Below are 14,029 nucleotides of genomic sequence, written 5' to 3'. Positions count from 1 at the left end.
TTAGTAAATTTAGGCAAGTAGTTACTAACCAGCTAGCTTGTGCATTTTCGGTAACTATAAACGCACCACTTCTACCATTTATCAATATGATTGTCTGAAAAGTTGGGTTTTAAGTTTGGCTATAAATTCTGTTGAGACTGTAAGCAATTCTAAAATCATGTACGAAACACATAAAACACATTGTACGCTAGTAGAAATCTTACAGAGGACGATATGATTGATATATATAAAAAAACCTTATTTTGATATGGTACTGGTTATTGTACGTAAAAACTTGAGTTGTATGAAGAATGTATTAAATTTCACTAATGCAACATTAGTAAAAGTAAATATCCGTCACTAAATTATTTTTTTAATGAATGAAGTGAAAATGAAAGTAAACAAGTTTTATATTTTTCATAACAAAACAATTCTTAGATTATTACAAATTAAAAATTCATCATCATTTAGAATAGACCATTGCCAATTCAAGTGAGAGTTAATGTGTTGGCGGCCAGGTTTTCGAGGCTGACCGAATTAAGCGTCGTTCCTTGCAGAAGCGTCGTCCCGTCTTGCAACACTTGCTCCACAAGTTTTATATCTCGAGGCGCGCCAAAAGATGATTCACACCAAAAACACAGTTAGTATGTGTGAACAAAAGTTGTCAACCTTCCGTATATTTAAAATCTACTCCCGAGTATTTTAAATATTGATCGAAAATGTATAATAAAACAGACATCAATTGGGTTGCATGAATTGATATCACTTTTTTAATGTCATAATTTATACTACATATTATTGTACGCCAGCACCAACGTACTTTCAATTCGCAAATTACCGTTCACGAAACCTTCAATATAATTCCCCAAAAATTAAAAATCCTATCCTTTAAACCCGACGATAAATTAATAAGGGTGTCGGTTTATATAAATAAATATAATATGTTTACGTAGCTCCTGTAAGGGACGTGAATACATAAACATTCGTTAACAATTACGTACGTATTTAAACATTTTGTATTCATCGGTGTTTTTTCCCCCTTTGTGTTGTTTGCCTGACTATTGATGATGAAAAGTCATGGGCTGCAGCTACCAGCTCCCAGCCACCATATTCCATACAGCGCTGTAAAATCGTGATATTTGAGCAGACGTATGATTGCCTTGTTAGTGATATTGTGGGGATGCTGTATGTACCATTTCGATGATTTTTTTATAACGCAAATCAAAGCTGCAAAAATCAAAACTTTTTTTCACATTTTTATTTTATTTAAAAAAATTCGTTAGAGCACATTATAAAAAAATATACACATAGTATCTACTTAAAACACACATCACTCACAAACACACAAGATTATATTTTAAATGTATTATGTAGATTATTATTTTTATATTATAAAATGAAGGCCTCAGCACGGGCAATCCACCCAGTGAGGCCAACATTCCAAATTCCAAATTTTCCAAACTTTGAACACTTCCAAATTTTGAAATATGAAAAATATTATACCAAAATAAAAATAAAAAAGTACCTACCTAAGAAATTGATAAATTTTTTTTTCAACAGATTTGAACTATTTCAAAATATAGTAATATGTACATCGTAGATATTACAAATATATATTTTTGTTTTATTGATATGAAACATTCAAAACCTTTGCATAGAAAGCGTGGTAAGAAGGGATGACGCTCTTGCACGGAACGACACTTCATTTGGCCACCCCCTAGACTGGTCGTCTCATTCCGCCCGGCCGCCAAAACTCTGTGCGGTATATTTTTACTTCTATTCTCACCCAGTCAGCAAGTCGGACAATTAATGTGTACATCTGCTACTCAAGAAACTTCGGATAAATGGAATATTTGTGAACGTATCCGAAAACTAAAAACTGTTTTTAAAATGTGATAAAATATCCTCTCAAATTTTATCATATTATTTTTGAAATATTGAAATTTCGAAATCAAACATGAACAGATTTAAAATGTCTCATAATCAATAATCATAAAATCACTGTTTTATTACTTTCATCAGTAAAAATCTACGGCAATATAATATTTTTATTTTTGTGTTTATTTGTAGTAGCCACACTGCACAACACCACATCTCGCAATATAGCGAGGTGTGGCGAGGAGAGGCGCTGGCAGTGTGAATACTCACATAGACTTTTCCTTGTATCAAAAGTGAAAAGAGATATCTGTTAGTGGCTTCAAAGGCTCAGCGGGGCGTCCCATTAATCTGAATAATGGCATCACTAATGAAAGAATGTTTGCAAAAGATGTCACACTAATACGATACATTAAACAGGGTGAACACTATAAAACTTATCTACGGCAACACAGGCAAAAACTTTAACAAATCTTAAATACTGATGACTGAACGGTTTCTTTCTTAAATTTATAGATTTCTCTTTATAAACTTTTATACAGAAACTTTATGATTCAGGATATTCTTATTTCTGAATATTAACTGTTGTATATTATATTCTTACTTTATTATGTGTGTAATAAGACTGTTATTTTTAATTATATGTTATCTTGTCATTGCTCTTTATATACTTTACATTTTGTTGTGTTATATTATTTGATCAATATTATCTAATAATAATTTTAATTTTAAATGAATATTTTTAAATATTGAAGACAATATTAGTGATTTCTAAACGAAAATCTGAAACGGTCCCAGATGTGACCGTTTCCTTTTCTGATTTTTCTGTTTCAGATTTTCGTTTAGAAATCACTAATATTGTCTTCAATATTTAAATATTACAATTTGAGGTTTTACTCAATAAAGTCATTCCGAAAAATAAAAATAATATTTTTAAGTTTATTTATTAGGTACACTTTTAATGAAATAGCGATGTCTAAATGTTATTGAAACATATTTTATATTAATACTAATTTCGGTTGTATGTCTGTAACTCCAGTTCAATGAACTTTTTAATGACTTATACACGGAGAAAACTTACTGATATGAAATATTGTTAATTTATTGAAAATCGGGTCAAATTATTGGTTTTCCTGTTGAAAACGAAACTGACTTACGAACGGCTTGACAAAATTCAGTAAAGTACAAATATATTATGAGGAAATCGGAACACGTGTTCTTCATAATATTAATAGTTTCGCACCCCGTTCATTAAATTTATCCGGACAAGGCCACCTGCGTAAACCTACGTGTTTAGATATATTCTGAATGACTAATATTTAATTGTCAAATTATTATGCAGTCACATTTTAAACAGAATCTTAATCAGAACAAAAAAGCTGTATTCATTTTTCGCCGTGTCGAATTCTTTTTTTTGAATTTAAGTGTCATTTTTAAAATTGGAACTGTTTGTTTAAACAAATTCAGACAAGCGATATAGTACGTACCTATTAAATAATAATTGTCTTTTTCAAAATTATAATTACCTACAATATTCGTATTGATTTTTCAGGGGTATTCGCTTATGAGTACTAATTTAAATTTTGATTTGTTAATTTTACAGATTTTTTTATATATATAATTTTTTTTTTAAATATATATCTATAAATTTTAAAAAAAGATGTATTTACAGGTTTTTTTTATTATTCGCGATTATTATTCGACGATCATAGTAGGTTCTTATATAATAATATCAATTATAATATTATTTAATTTTTAGTCTGGGTGTAGGTAGGTATATAATATAGATACCCCCACCCCATTAGACTCTCTGACATTTCAATGCGGTTGGTCGGGACCGGGTTATTTGTGTGTTTGAGTCTCATTGTGCATGATGCATTTGATATAATTATGCCATAAGTTAATGTGTCACTGTTGTGAAAACGACTTTTTTTCTGTTGTAGATTTTTATCGCCGAATGGCCCTGTTTTTTCTCCGCTTCAAATACAATGCGGCTCCTGAATATGATTCGGGCGCAGATTTATGGGACATTGTACGGATGTAGGAAATATTTTATACGGCTTTATTGGTTTATGGCAAATGAATAATTATTTTTGATTCGGTTTTTGTTAATTTGTTATTGGTTTTACCCACGTGTACCTAGTAGGTGGTGTCTACCGACATTTAGTGCAAACACACGGTATTTTATATTATTGATAAGTACTAATTATAGGTACAGCAGAATCATTTTTAGGAGATTATTACTTATGGAGAGGTATAAGTACTGAATCTTAATACTATTAGAGAGTAAGAGAGGACTGTGAAAGGGTGTTTCAAAACTATTTCAAACTAGTTTGAACCATTTTTAGCGCGCACAAATACATTCAAATGTTCACTCTTTAAAATGAACTTCTGAATCTATTTGTGCGCGCTTACCATTATTAGCGCGCACAAATACATTCAAACGTTCGCTCTTTAAAATGAATTGTTAATAAATTATGGTAAACACTTATGGCCTTACTGATAGACGTGTTTTAAATTTTTTACAACTGACTTTTCACAACCGTCAGTTTACGGTAAATGGTTGTTTATCAGTTGTGTAAATTTTTAAACATGTTTATTAGGGTGAGGATGGTTAAAGTATGAATATTTTTCCTAAATGACAAAATGTTACTAATAAGGTAAAAATAAGCTTTGGAAAAGTTAAAACTTGGTAGGCATTCTATCTTTTTTGTAGCACCCTAGTCCAAGTCCAAATATTGGAATCATAACATTCCTTGAAACGATTTTAGCCGTGTTTGGTGACCAGATTTTAATATCCCAATTTGGGATGCAATAGTCCCACAGGCACCGGACAGTTGGAACTTTTGTGTATTCACACAAAAACCATCATAGGCTTCTTGAAATCAAAAACTCAGCAAAAATGGTATTTAATAAACATGAACTCAACATGGCTGCCCACGTTGGGGATAAACTAGCCCAAGCGAGAGCTCGTCCTTACGTCATCGATAATCCCCCTCTTCCTTATCATCATGTCTTGTATGAAAACTAAAAAGACAAATAAGATACTAGAATGATTACGTCACGTACTACTTCTTGCTGAGGTTAATGTACTTAACTAATACTCTACTACACACCTCACTATACCCACTGAACCACTCGTCAATAATCCTATTTCAAAAAGCTTTCTTTACCAAGGATCTATCTATAATGATTGTTGATCCACGTTTATGATCGTAATTATTAATTAACCACTACGCGATCAAATTATTCGCTTAATCACTCAAGTGAATTTTGGCTTAATATGCAGAATTTCCAAAAAGATTGACGGAATTCACGCACTTACAATATTTTTATAAATCCTAAACGGTATAATATACTCGTATATGAATTCATTGACTTTGTAGCACCATCATCAGTTGTCTCTGTATTAAAATTCCGTGGCACGACTTTTTTTAAATGATGGCGAGAAATTTCCAACTCGAACGCCAATCACTCAACTCATGCGACTTGAAGAGACCACTCGAGTGGTTAAACATAAACTAAATAGGTACTTACTACCGAAAATATTAGGCAGATATCTACTTCAAAAACAAATAATGTTACTACTTTAATATTTTTTAGCTTTAAATTAGTATTTTTCCCGCGCTTATCATCAAAAAAATCGATTGTACAACTATGTACCTAGCCTACTGGTGTTATTTTCTTTTTCAAATATTTTGTTTTTAATTTTTTTTAAATCTCCACTAATTTACATACAAATAATAGGCAGGTAACTCTCCATAGCGAAGGTGGGAAAAATCTCACAAACCGCACAATTCTTTCTCTATTCTGGAGTTCTAGAGTGTCTAAGGTGGATTTTCCACGTGGAATTCACACATTAAATGCGGTGAATTTGGCAAATGGAAAGAGTAGAGGATGAAGCCAACGACACTTCCACAGTATTAAAAATGCACAATCTTTCAAAAACTATGTAAACGAGATGGCTGCAAGAAGTTAGTAGTTGAAAAATATAATTTGACTAAAATAGTTTTCAATACCTGAGTACCATCCCCATAAATACTTTTTTTTTCAATAAATTCTAGTTGAGTACATTCCTAGATATCTTCACATTTTAATATTTTAGGATGGACCGATATTTACATGACATCAATATGATTAACGTATTATCCAATGTGGATATTTTCAGTTGCAATCTTACCAAATACAAGAGTTCTATCAAAGAATATTTCTCTGACGGTTTGTGAATAATGTTATGTCTCTATTGTTTATATTTCTATTATGATTTGATTTATATCTCTCTCCATAGCTATAAATATATTGATAAATGTTTTGTTTTGTAAATTTTTCATTTTGTATTACCTTTTATTGTGTACAAATTTAAGAATTCATATTCCTTTCTTACAAATTTAATTTACTTATTTGGTACTAGGCTGTCTCAGTAGAAGTAAAGTCACAAGGAGAAAATCCATAATTGGTTTTATTTTGGCCATATAATGCAACGTACTAACTGAAATAAATGTAAACTGTCGATTTCTCGAAAATTAATGATAAATCTGTAGGTACTATTTGTACTATACACGGTGTCCGGAAACTCGTAGTACAAGCGGGAAACTGGAGAATCTACACCACATGGGGAACCCAAAAAAACATAAAATTTTTTGATTTGAGCATTTTCAAAAAAAAAAAAAAACCAAAAAAAAATATTTTTCGGCTATTTTAGGGTTAAAGTTTTTTCTGGTGTTTAGGGTTGAATAACAGATGTTTTGACCCTGCAGAGCAGAAATATTTTATGATTACACCGGGTTAAATGAAGGGTGATTTCAAAATAATGCTTCAAATCCGAGTTTCTTCATTTGTTTTACTTTCAAATAGTTTTAATTAGTTGGGTACTTTGATCTTCAGTAATAATTTATAAGAAATTGATTAAAAAAAAAAATAAAAAAAAATAAAAAATCAACTTCAAACTCGATTTACTCGATAACGAAAGCTCAAATAAACAAAAAATATACTACAAAATCGACTCCAAATGTGATGTAGATTCACCAGTTTCCCGCTTGTACTACGAGTTTCCGGACACCCTGTATATGAAGATCTAAATAATTTGTTCATTTTAGGCTAATCGGCTAATATTAGGTGGCAAATATGTTCAACCAAGTAATAAAACTCTTCATAAACAAAATTTCTAGAAAATTGTACATAGTTGTACCAAAGAAAAAAAAATCGAAAACAATTTATTTACTTAATAGAATGTAAAATACTCCCTGCTGGGGTAGGTGCAAAAATGGACCACCAAATATCTAGGTCTCGGCACACTTGGTGCATTCTCACTCATGCATCATCTAATAAATACCTTTCCGTTATCCTCGATATGGGCCGACTCGAGAATTTGATTTACTTCTTACCCGACTTGTTCTACCATTTGTATACGCGTCATATAATGTTCTCCTTACAATACTTTCTTCTGTAATTTGCTCTACATGCCCAAAACATCAACCTACATTTTTTTGAGAATCTTTTCACGTTTCACAAGATCAAGAAAAAAAAGTTGTGTTTCATAAAGGCAAATTAAATAAGTGTAAATGATGGATAGCACTATTGATATAAAGGCACTTATTGTAGATCTCAAGATGCTTCTAGAAATCCATTAACCTATACAATTTTATTATATAACTATATATTGTATTCTATCATCTATCTAGGAGACTGGTGACCTAATCTGGTCTTTTGAGCATCTCTCGGAAGACCAGATCCTCCGAAGTTCTTCAGCCACCGCAGTCGCTCCACTCATCAGTCTCCAACATATTGAGATATTCAAAGAGATGATGAAAAAAGAACGTCGTCTACCGGAAAACAATTTGGTGGCACTTTTCTGTCAGAAAACAAACTTGGGGCGGCCGATTGAAATCTTAGAGGAGAGAATGTGCCCCCCTCTACCCCATATTACCTCGCAGAAGATAATATGAGTTTATTCTTTCGCCGAGTGTATGCGATGGGTAGGTGGGTAGATGGGGGTAAGTAAAAACCTTACATTATTGCTTCCAGACAAAATTACATTTATTTTGCATACTCCGATCCACACCCAAATAGATGAGTTTATCTTCTTCTTTTCCAAAGTAAAGTTATCAGGCAAGCGAATACGGCTTTCAGGGAGGGGTGCCGAACATTTTTATTGCTTTATATTTAAATAATCATTACTTCTGTGGTATATGGTTTGAGATGCCAGTTGGTTGTACTGGGTACCTCTACTACTAAAATTGAGATACGAAATCGATATATATGTAACTACATACCTTTTGCGATTTTCTAGAATGAAAAACTTTTTTGGTGCTTGTATGTCAGAAAACTATATATTTTTATGCACTCATATTTTTAAAGCATTCAAAAAATTTTTGCAAATAGTAAATTATATTTTTTGTAGTTAAAGTCCATAATACTTACATTAGAATGTAGAAAATAAGATTTTATTTAAATTTCTATTTTTCCTATTCCTGTTTCCTATTTCTAGATAGACCAAGGGAGTACATAAATAATAGGTAATAAGGTTAAAAACAACAATAGATTGTTCTTTGGGGTTAACAAAAATAAAATTAAAAATTAAAATTTGGGTCTAATCCTACAAATGAGAAAAGTGAAAATGGTTAGAAGAAAACATGAAATAAAATTGGCAAGAACAAAGTTAATATTTGGAAGTTAAATGATAAGAAATTATTTTGGAAAGTATCTAAAAGTTAAGTTTTAGGTACACATAATGCCTTAATATTTTTATAATCTAAGTAAAAGTAAATTTAAATATAATCATAGGTTTACGTATGCCTAGAGATTCCATAAAATTCTACGTTAAACACGAAATTTACCACCATCGCGTATAGTTACGTATGTTAGCGTACTATAGTGTGTGTAGATATACTACAATACGACGATAAATTATTGATGGTGTTATAGATAGCCCTGATTTACTTAGCCTATTTTCCTTTCATGTAATAATTTTTCCTTACTTGTATGAATTTAGTTACAAGAAGGCATTAAAAGTATACTTAATAAATAAATAATAATGTTATCTTTTATTATTCCTTTGCATGTGTTCTATTTTAAAATTTCTTAAAAAATAATTTCTTTAATATTCCACTAAATAATAAAATATATTATAACATGTTTATAAATACCCTTATGGGCTTATAATATAAATAAAGTATTCAATACAAATAAAAATGTTTATTTTATTTCTTTCAAAATGTTAAGTCTCCAAAAGTTGATTATATAATATTACTATATTTTATACACAGCTGGATTAATAAAAAAGTTAAAACAGTGGTTAATGGATCATGATTTTCTATATTGATATTGTTTAAAAATACACTTTTATCCATTGATTGTATGCATGTAATTATATAAATATGCATATGAGAGTGTTTTAAGTATGCTGTGTGACTTTTTATGATTTTTGATTGTGTAAATGCTTATAAGTATATTGAGTTTCTTGTTTCTGTCTATGTATTATTGTATGTCTTTGTATTGTCGTCCTTAAAATATGTGATTATGGCTACTCGTTAAAAGCTAGCCGCGCTATTGTTTATCTATCTGCACAGACAGATTGAGCTACAGCAAGGCGTGGCGGGTTACAGCTAGTTATTAAATAAAAAAGCCAAATCCCAAAATTATTAAAAGATTGCTTATCTCATCTGCAAACTACATACTTGATAACATGGTGGTCGGAAAATAACATTATTAGAAATAATATTTAATAATTGCATGTTTAGTATATCATTTAAACATTTACTGTAGCTTTTAATCAAATATGTTTTTGATGTCATGACATAATTTAAATTATTTATCATGATTTATAATCACTGATAAAAAACGTTTACAATTGAGCTAAAAGTCACAGGAAAACACAGTTAAGGAGTATTGGAAGATGTTAAATATGTAAAAGAAACTTTATGAATGGGTGAAGCAAGTGAAGATGAAGTGAAGTTTATGTGAAGATTTCTACATCACCCTTTGTTTGTTTGATACAACAAAATACAACGCAATTGAACCAGATAATTGAAATAAAGCGAGTTCCCTCTGGTCGATAATTAGCTAGCATACGAACATTGGATTAAAGTTCAAAAACAATTAACTTCCATGTTAACACTGAAAATTTATCAAAAAGGTATGATTTAATATTTATTAATTTTATTTATTTATCAAGAAGGTATGATACATTATATTTAATAATATTTTTTAGGTATGTTAGATTTCGTAGGTAAGAAAGATTTGGTTGTTTATTTTTTTTTTGACTGAGAATAAATAAAGATGCCTTGCATTTTGTCTGTAAATTTTTATATATTCCGTAACCGGTCAATCTTTTCAAGATGGTAGCCGTGTTGGATAGTATCTGATTACTCCGCTATAGTTAATAGTAATAGTGTCGAATCGTAATTCAATCGGAATTAACTTTACGGGAGGTCCAATTTTCTCAGGACTACTGATGCTTATAAAATACAGACCAACAAAAATGTTTTGTACCAAATTTCAAAAAGACTTAACATTTATATGCTAGGTAGGTACTAAAGTTTTAAGTATCATTTAAGCTTAAATGAAAAGTTAAGCAACAAAGATTTGTGACCAGTTAACAGCGGATTTGAAATAATAAACAATTTTTTTAAGTGTGTGTCATAGTGACCACCCTGTTCTTCCATTTCATCTATCGCCGTTTCGATGGGATTTTCAAATATTTGCAAGTCGAGCCAGATGAAACATATCATTTGGGCTTTGCTCTACCTATATAGTTTACAGTCTATACACTCGCCAGTTCTGTGTGTCGTACACTTGGATATGGCCGCTTCCGACTGTCGATACACTGCGAGACATTTTATTTTATTGCGGCCGCTTATCGGGGGCTAGACAACTTTTGTTCGCGAAGCTATCACCGACTGTTTTAGCGATACTAGGTAGTTAGGTACCTACTAGTATATATCTATAAAGATTTTGGTACTTTCTTTCTTAGATGGAAGGGACCGCGGTTGAACCCAACTTCCTTCCTTAGTGTACCACGCTTTTATCTTGAATTATTTTTTGATTTAACTAGCGCAGACCCATGAATGTTCAATCATTGTAAATGTATTATGTGTGAAGCCGAAAGTAATTATTTAAAATATATATTTTCCTCTGGAGCGTTAAATTATCTTTTAAAATAAGAAATTTACCTTTTGAATAACAATAATTGGAAATCGCCGTTTCTAACCCCACGCCGTTTCCCCGAAGGGGTAGGCAGACAGGACGGACCGCCAAACAATTCGGTCTTGGCATAACTCATTCACAATCATACATTGTCTCTTAAACGCTCTTCTGTTATTCTGACTCTTGACTTTATGAACGATCCATTATGGACAAAGAGTTTTTTGTAAAATATTTAACAAATCACACCTTACCGAAGAAACGTGCACGCTAAATTAGTGAATGTAATAATTCGTATATGTGGAAATGTCAAAATTCGTATAATTATTACGTAGGATGGTATTACTTATAACAACGATACAATTTAAGTTCATCCTTACTAATTAGTTATTTGAAATCACAGAAATAGAACGCTCTCAAAACCAGCGTTCAAATCACGGCATTAGAAAACAATTCAATTTGGAGAACTGGGCAGATCCTCGGCAATATAGACACATCTAACAGAGCTTCCCCGGGTGAACGAGGTGGCGACATCAGATCCAAATATATTATGCAATGGCTTTCCCATCGACCACAACCGCCTCAACCTAGGCCAGAACACTGAATTAAACTGGCCTGCTATTTATTGAATAAGCGTAGTTCTTTTCTCTACCTTTTGGCATTTAATCTATTTGTAAATTTGTCTGATAATACCTTTTTATCCTGCCAGATTTTGCATGGGCAGAGATTCAATTACAAGTAAAAAATCGGAATAATCAAGAATAAAGTTAAAAAAAACGAATCGTAATTGAGATATTGACGGTTTTTTGAACAAATTGTAAAATATCTTTTTTGAAGTGAAAAAAATATTAATGGTTTAAAATATTAAATATTTTAATTATTATTTTTTTAGTGGGAAATTATTTAAGTACCTACTTCTAATGATTTCAGTAGCAATTTTGGGTTTGATTTATTAAAAAGACATAATTGGGAAAATAGATTTTTGGAATCCAGGTCTACTCTTCACAGAACTACTAGATATGATGGAACACTTCGAGATTATTGCAACAAATATTGATAAAAAAAATGATTCTAGAAGGTATGCAGAAGTAAGTAAGTAAATAAAAATTGTCTCAAACCCTTGATACATTTCTTGAAAACAGAAAATTTTTCCAGAAATTTAATTGTATAATTATAAATGCATGTGACAAACCACTCTATACTATAATCTATCATGGCTTGGCGTATTTCAACACATATTCCTATTTGAAATAAAAAAAATCTTTTATGGTTTATAAAAAAACTAAAGTTATTTATAGTAAATTAAGTACCTACTTACAAATCTTTTTATATCAGAAGTAATTTTGATTTTAATAAGTTAAAAAAGAGAAAATAAGAAACATATTTTTTGGAAGCGAGATCTACACTGTTCATAGAACTACTAGTTTAAGACCATTCTATATATTCATGACATAAGTGAGTCATTCATATATAGTTACTTTAAAGGAAACTTTCATTTGAATAGCAGGGCAACTTGATTGAGTGTCCTGGCCTGGATTGAGATAGTTTTGTAAAGACTCACTAGTCTCATCGGTTCTATCATCAACTTGGTCAAACATTTCACAACCCCTCGGCAGAGAGGGGTTTTACTTTCAGTCACATACAAAATCAATCAGATAATCATATCCAAATGATGTTATTGATATTGTCTGTCTTGATAATAATAATATGTTCTACGTCAGTACATATTGCTACGAGTATTACAGATTATGACGAAATTGTGAACAACTCTATTTAAACACTTGCATAGACGAAAGCGTGGTGGTACACGGAGAAAAATGAGTAATGCTAATTTATTAAGAATATCTATTTTTCTTTACATTAACCTCATACAGCAGGCTCTGAGGAAAATATTTCCCTGGGCACCTTTGTCAACTTTAGGGATGCTGTGTGGAGGGAATTTTTAAGGAAATGAAGGTTGAAGAAGTTCTAGGAAGAAAAAATACAGTGTGTGGCAAGCCTACGCACGAAAGAAGTGAAACTTTTAGTATTCTTCTCTCTCTCTTTTCATTTCATTCTCTCTTTTTTTCTGTCTATTGACATATTTATAAGTAGCATGTGATAAAAAAAAAAAGTTATAAAATTATGGGATTCGAACCCGGGTCCTGCTTAACGAGTGTCGAACGCTCTGCCTCTAGACCGCGGTTATTACGTATTCAACCAAAATATCATATAGTCAAAATATCTAAAAGTCGCAGCACGAGAGCATTTTATCACTTTTCCTCGTATTAAAAAAATCACAAAAAGAAAAAAAAATAGTTAACGCGGGGATCGAACCTCGGTTCTTCACGACGATAGTCGGGCGCTCTGCCTCTAGACCGCGAAGCTGAGTTTGGAGAGTGACCTAAACTATGTATATAATATTAGCTAGGCTCCTATAGCGAAATGATCACGGTTTTTCGTGACGGTCATGAGTCGGTTTTACTCCGGTCCTCGAAAATGTACGTAAAATAACGCGCGTAAAGAAGTTTCACTTCAAAAAGTTATAAGGGTGGGTAGGAGTCTAAGGGTCAGTGTGTCCAGGAGTGACGGCCTTATGAATCCATCCCTTCAGCCGCGGTACAAGACGACTAGTTGGAGATGTCAAAAGGCCTCTCTAAACCGGTCTCTACGGATCCGGAGCGCCACGCAGTTGAAGAGCAGGCGCATGTCGCTGCCAAGACCTGAACACTCCTCACCCGATAAACCCGGAACCCTTGCTAAGTCACTAAAAGTATTGAACCACTTGGGGTGACCTACGGCAGAGGCGTTATTATTATTGATTATAGGTAATACGGTTAAAAATGTGATTGCTGATAAACTTTTAGTAAAATTCTTATATGAATTCTTAGGAACATGTATTCATGCACCTGTCTTGATTATATATAATGACGAAATGCTTAAATAATAGGATTTTTATGAATACGTGTTTTGTTTTGTTTATTTTTGTTTTGTTTATTTAGGAAAACCAACAGATTTTTTACATCTTTAAATAATTAACTTATAAAAAATACAA

The sequence above is a fragment of the Hesperophylax consimilis genome, chromosome 23 (genome assembly GCF_061612785.1).
Source record: "Hesperophylax consimilis isolate HC1 chromosome 23, BYU_Hcon_1.0, whole genome shotgun sequence".
NCBI classification, from domain to species: domain Eukaryota; kingdom Metazoa; phylum Arthropoda; class Insecta; order Trichoptera; family Limnephilidae; genus Hesperophylax; species Hesperophylax consimilis.
This window is presented reverse-complemented; position numbering follows the sequence as displayed.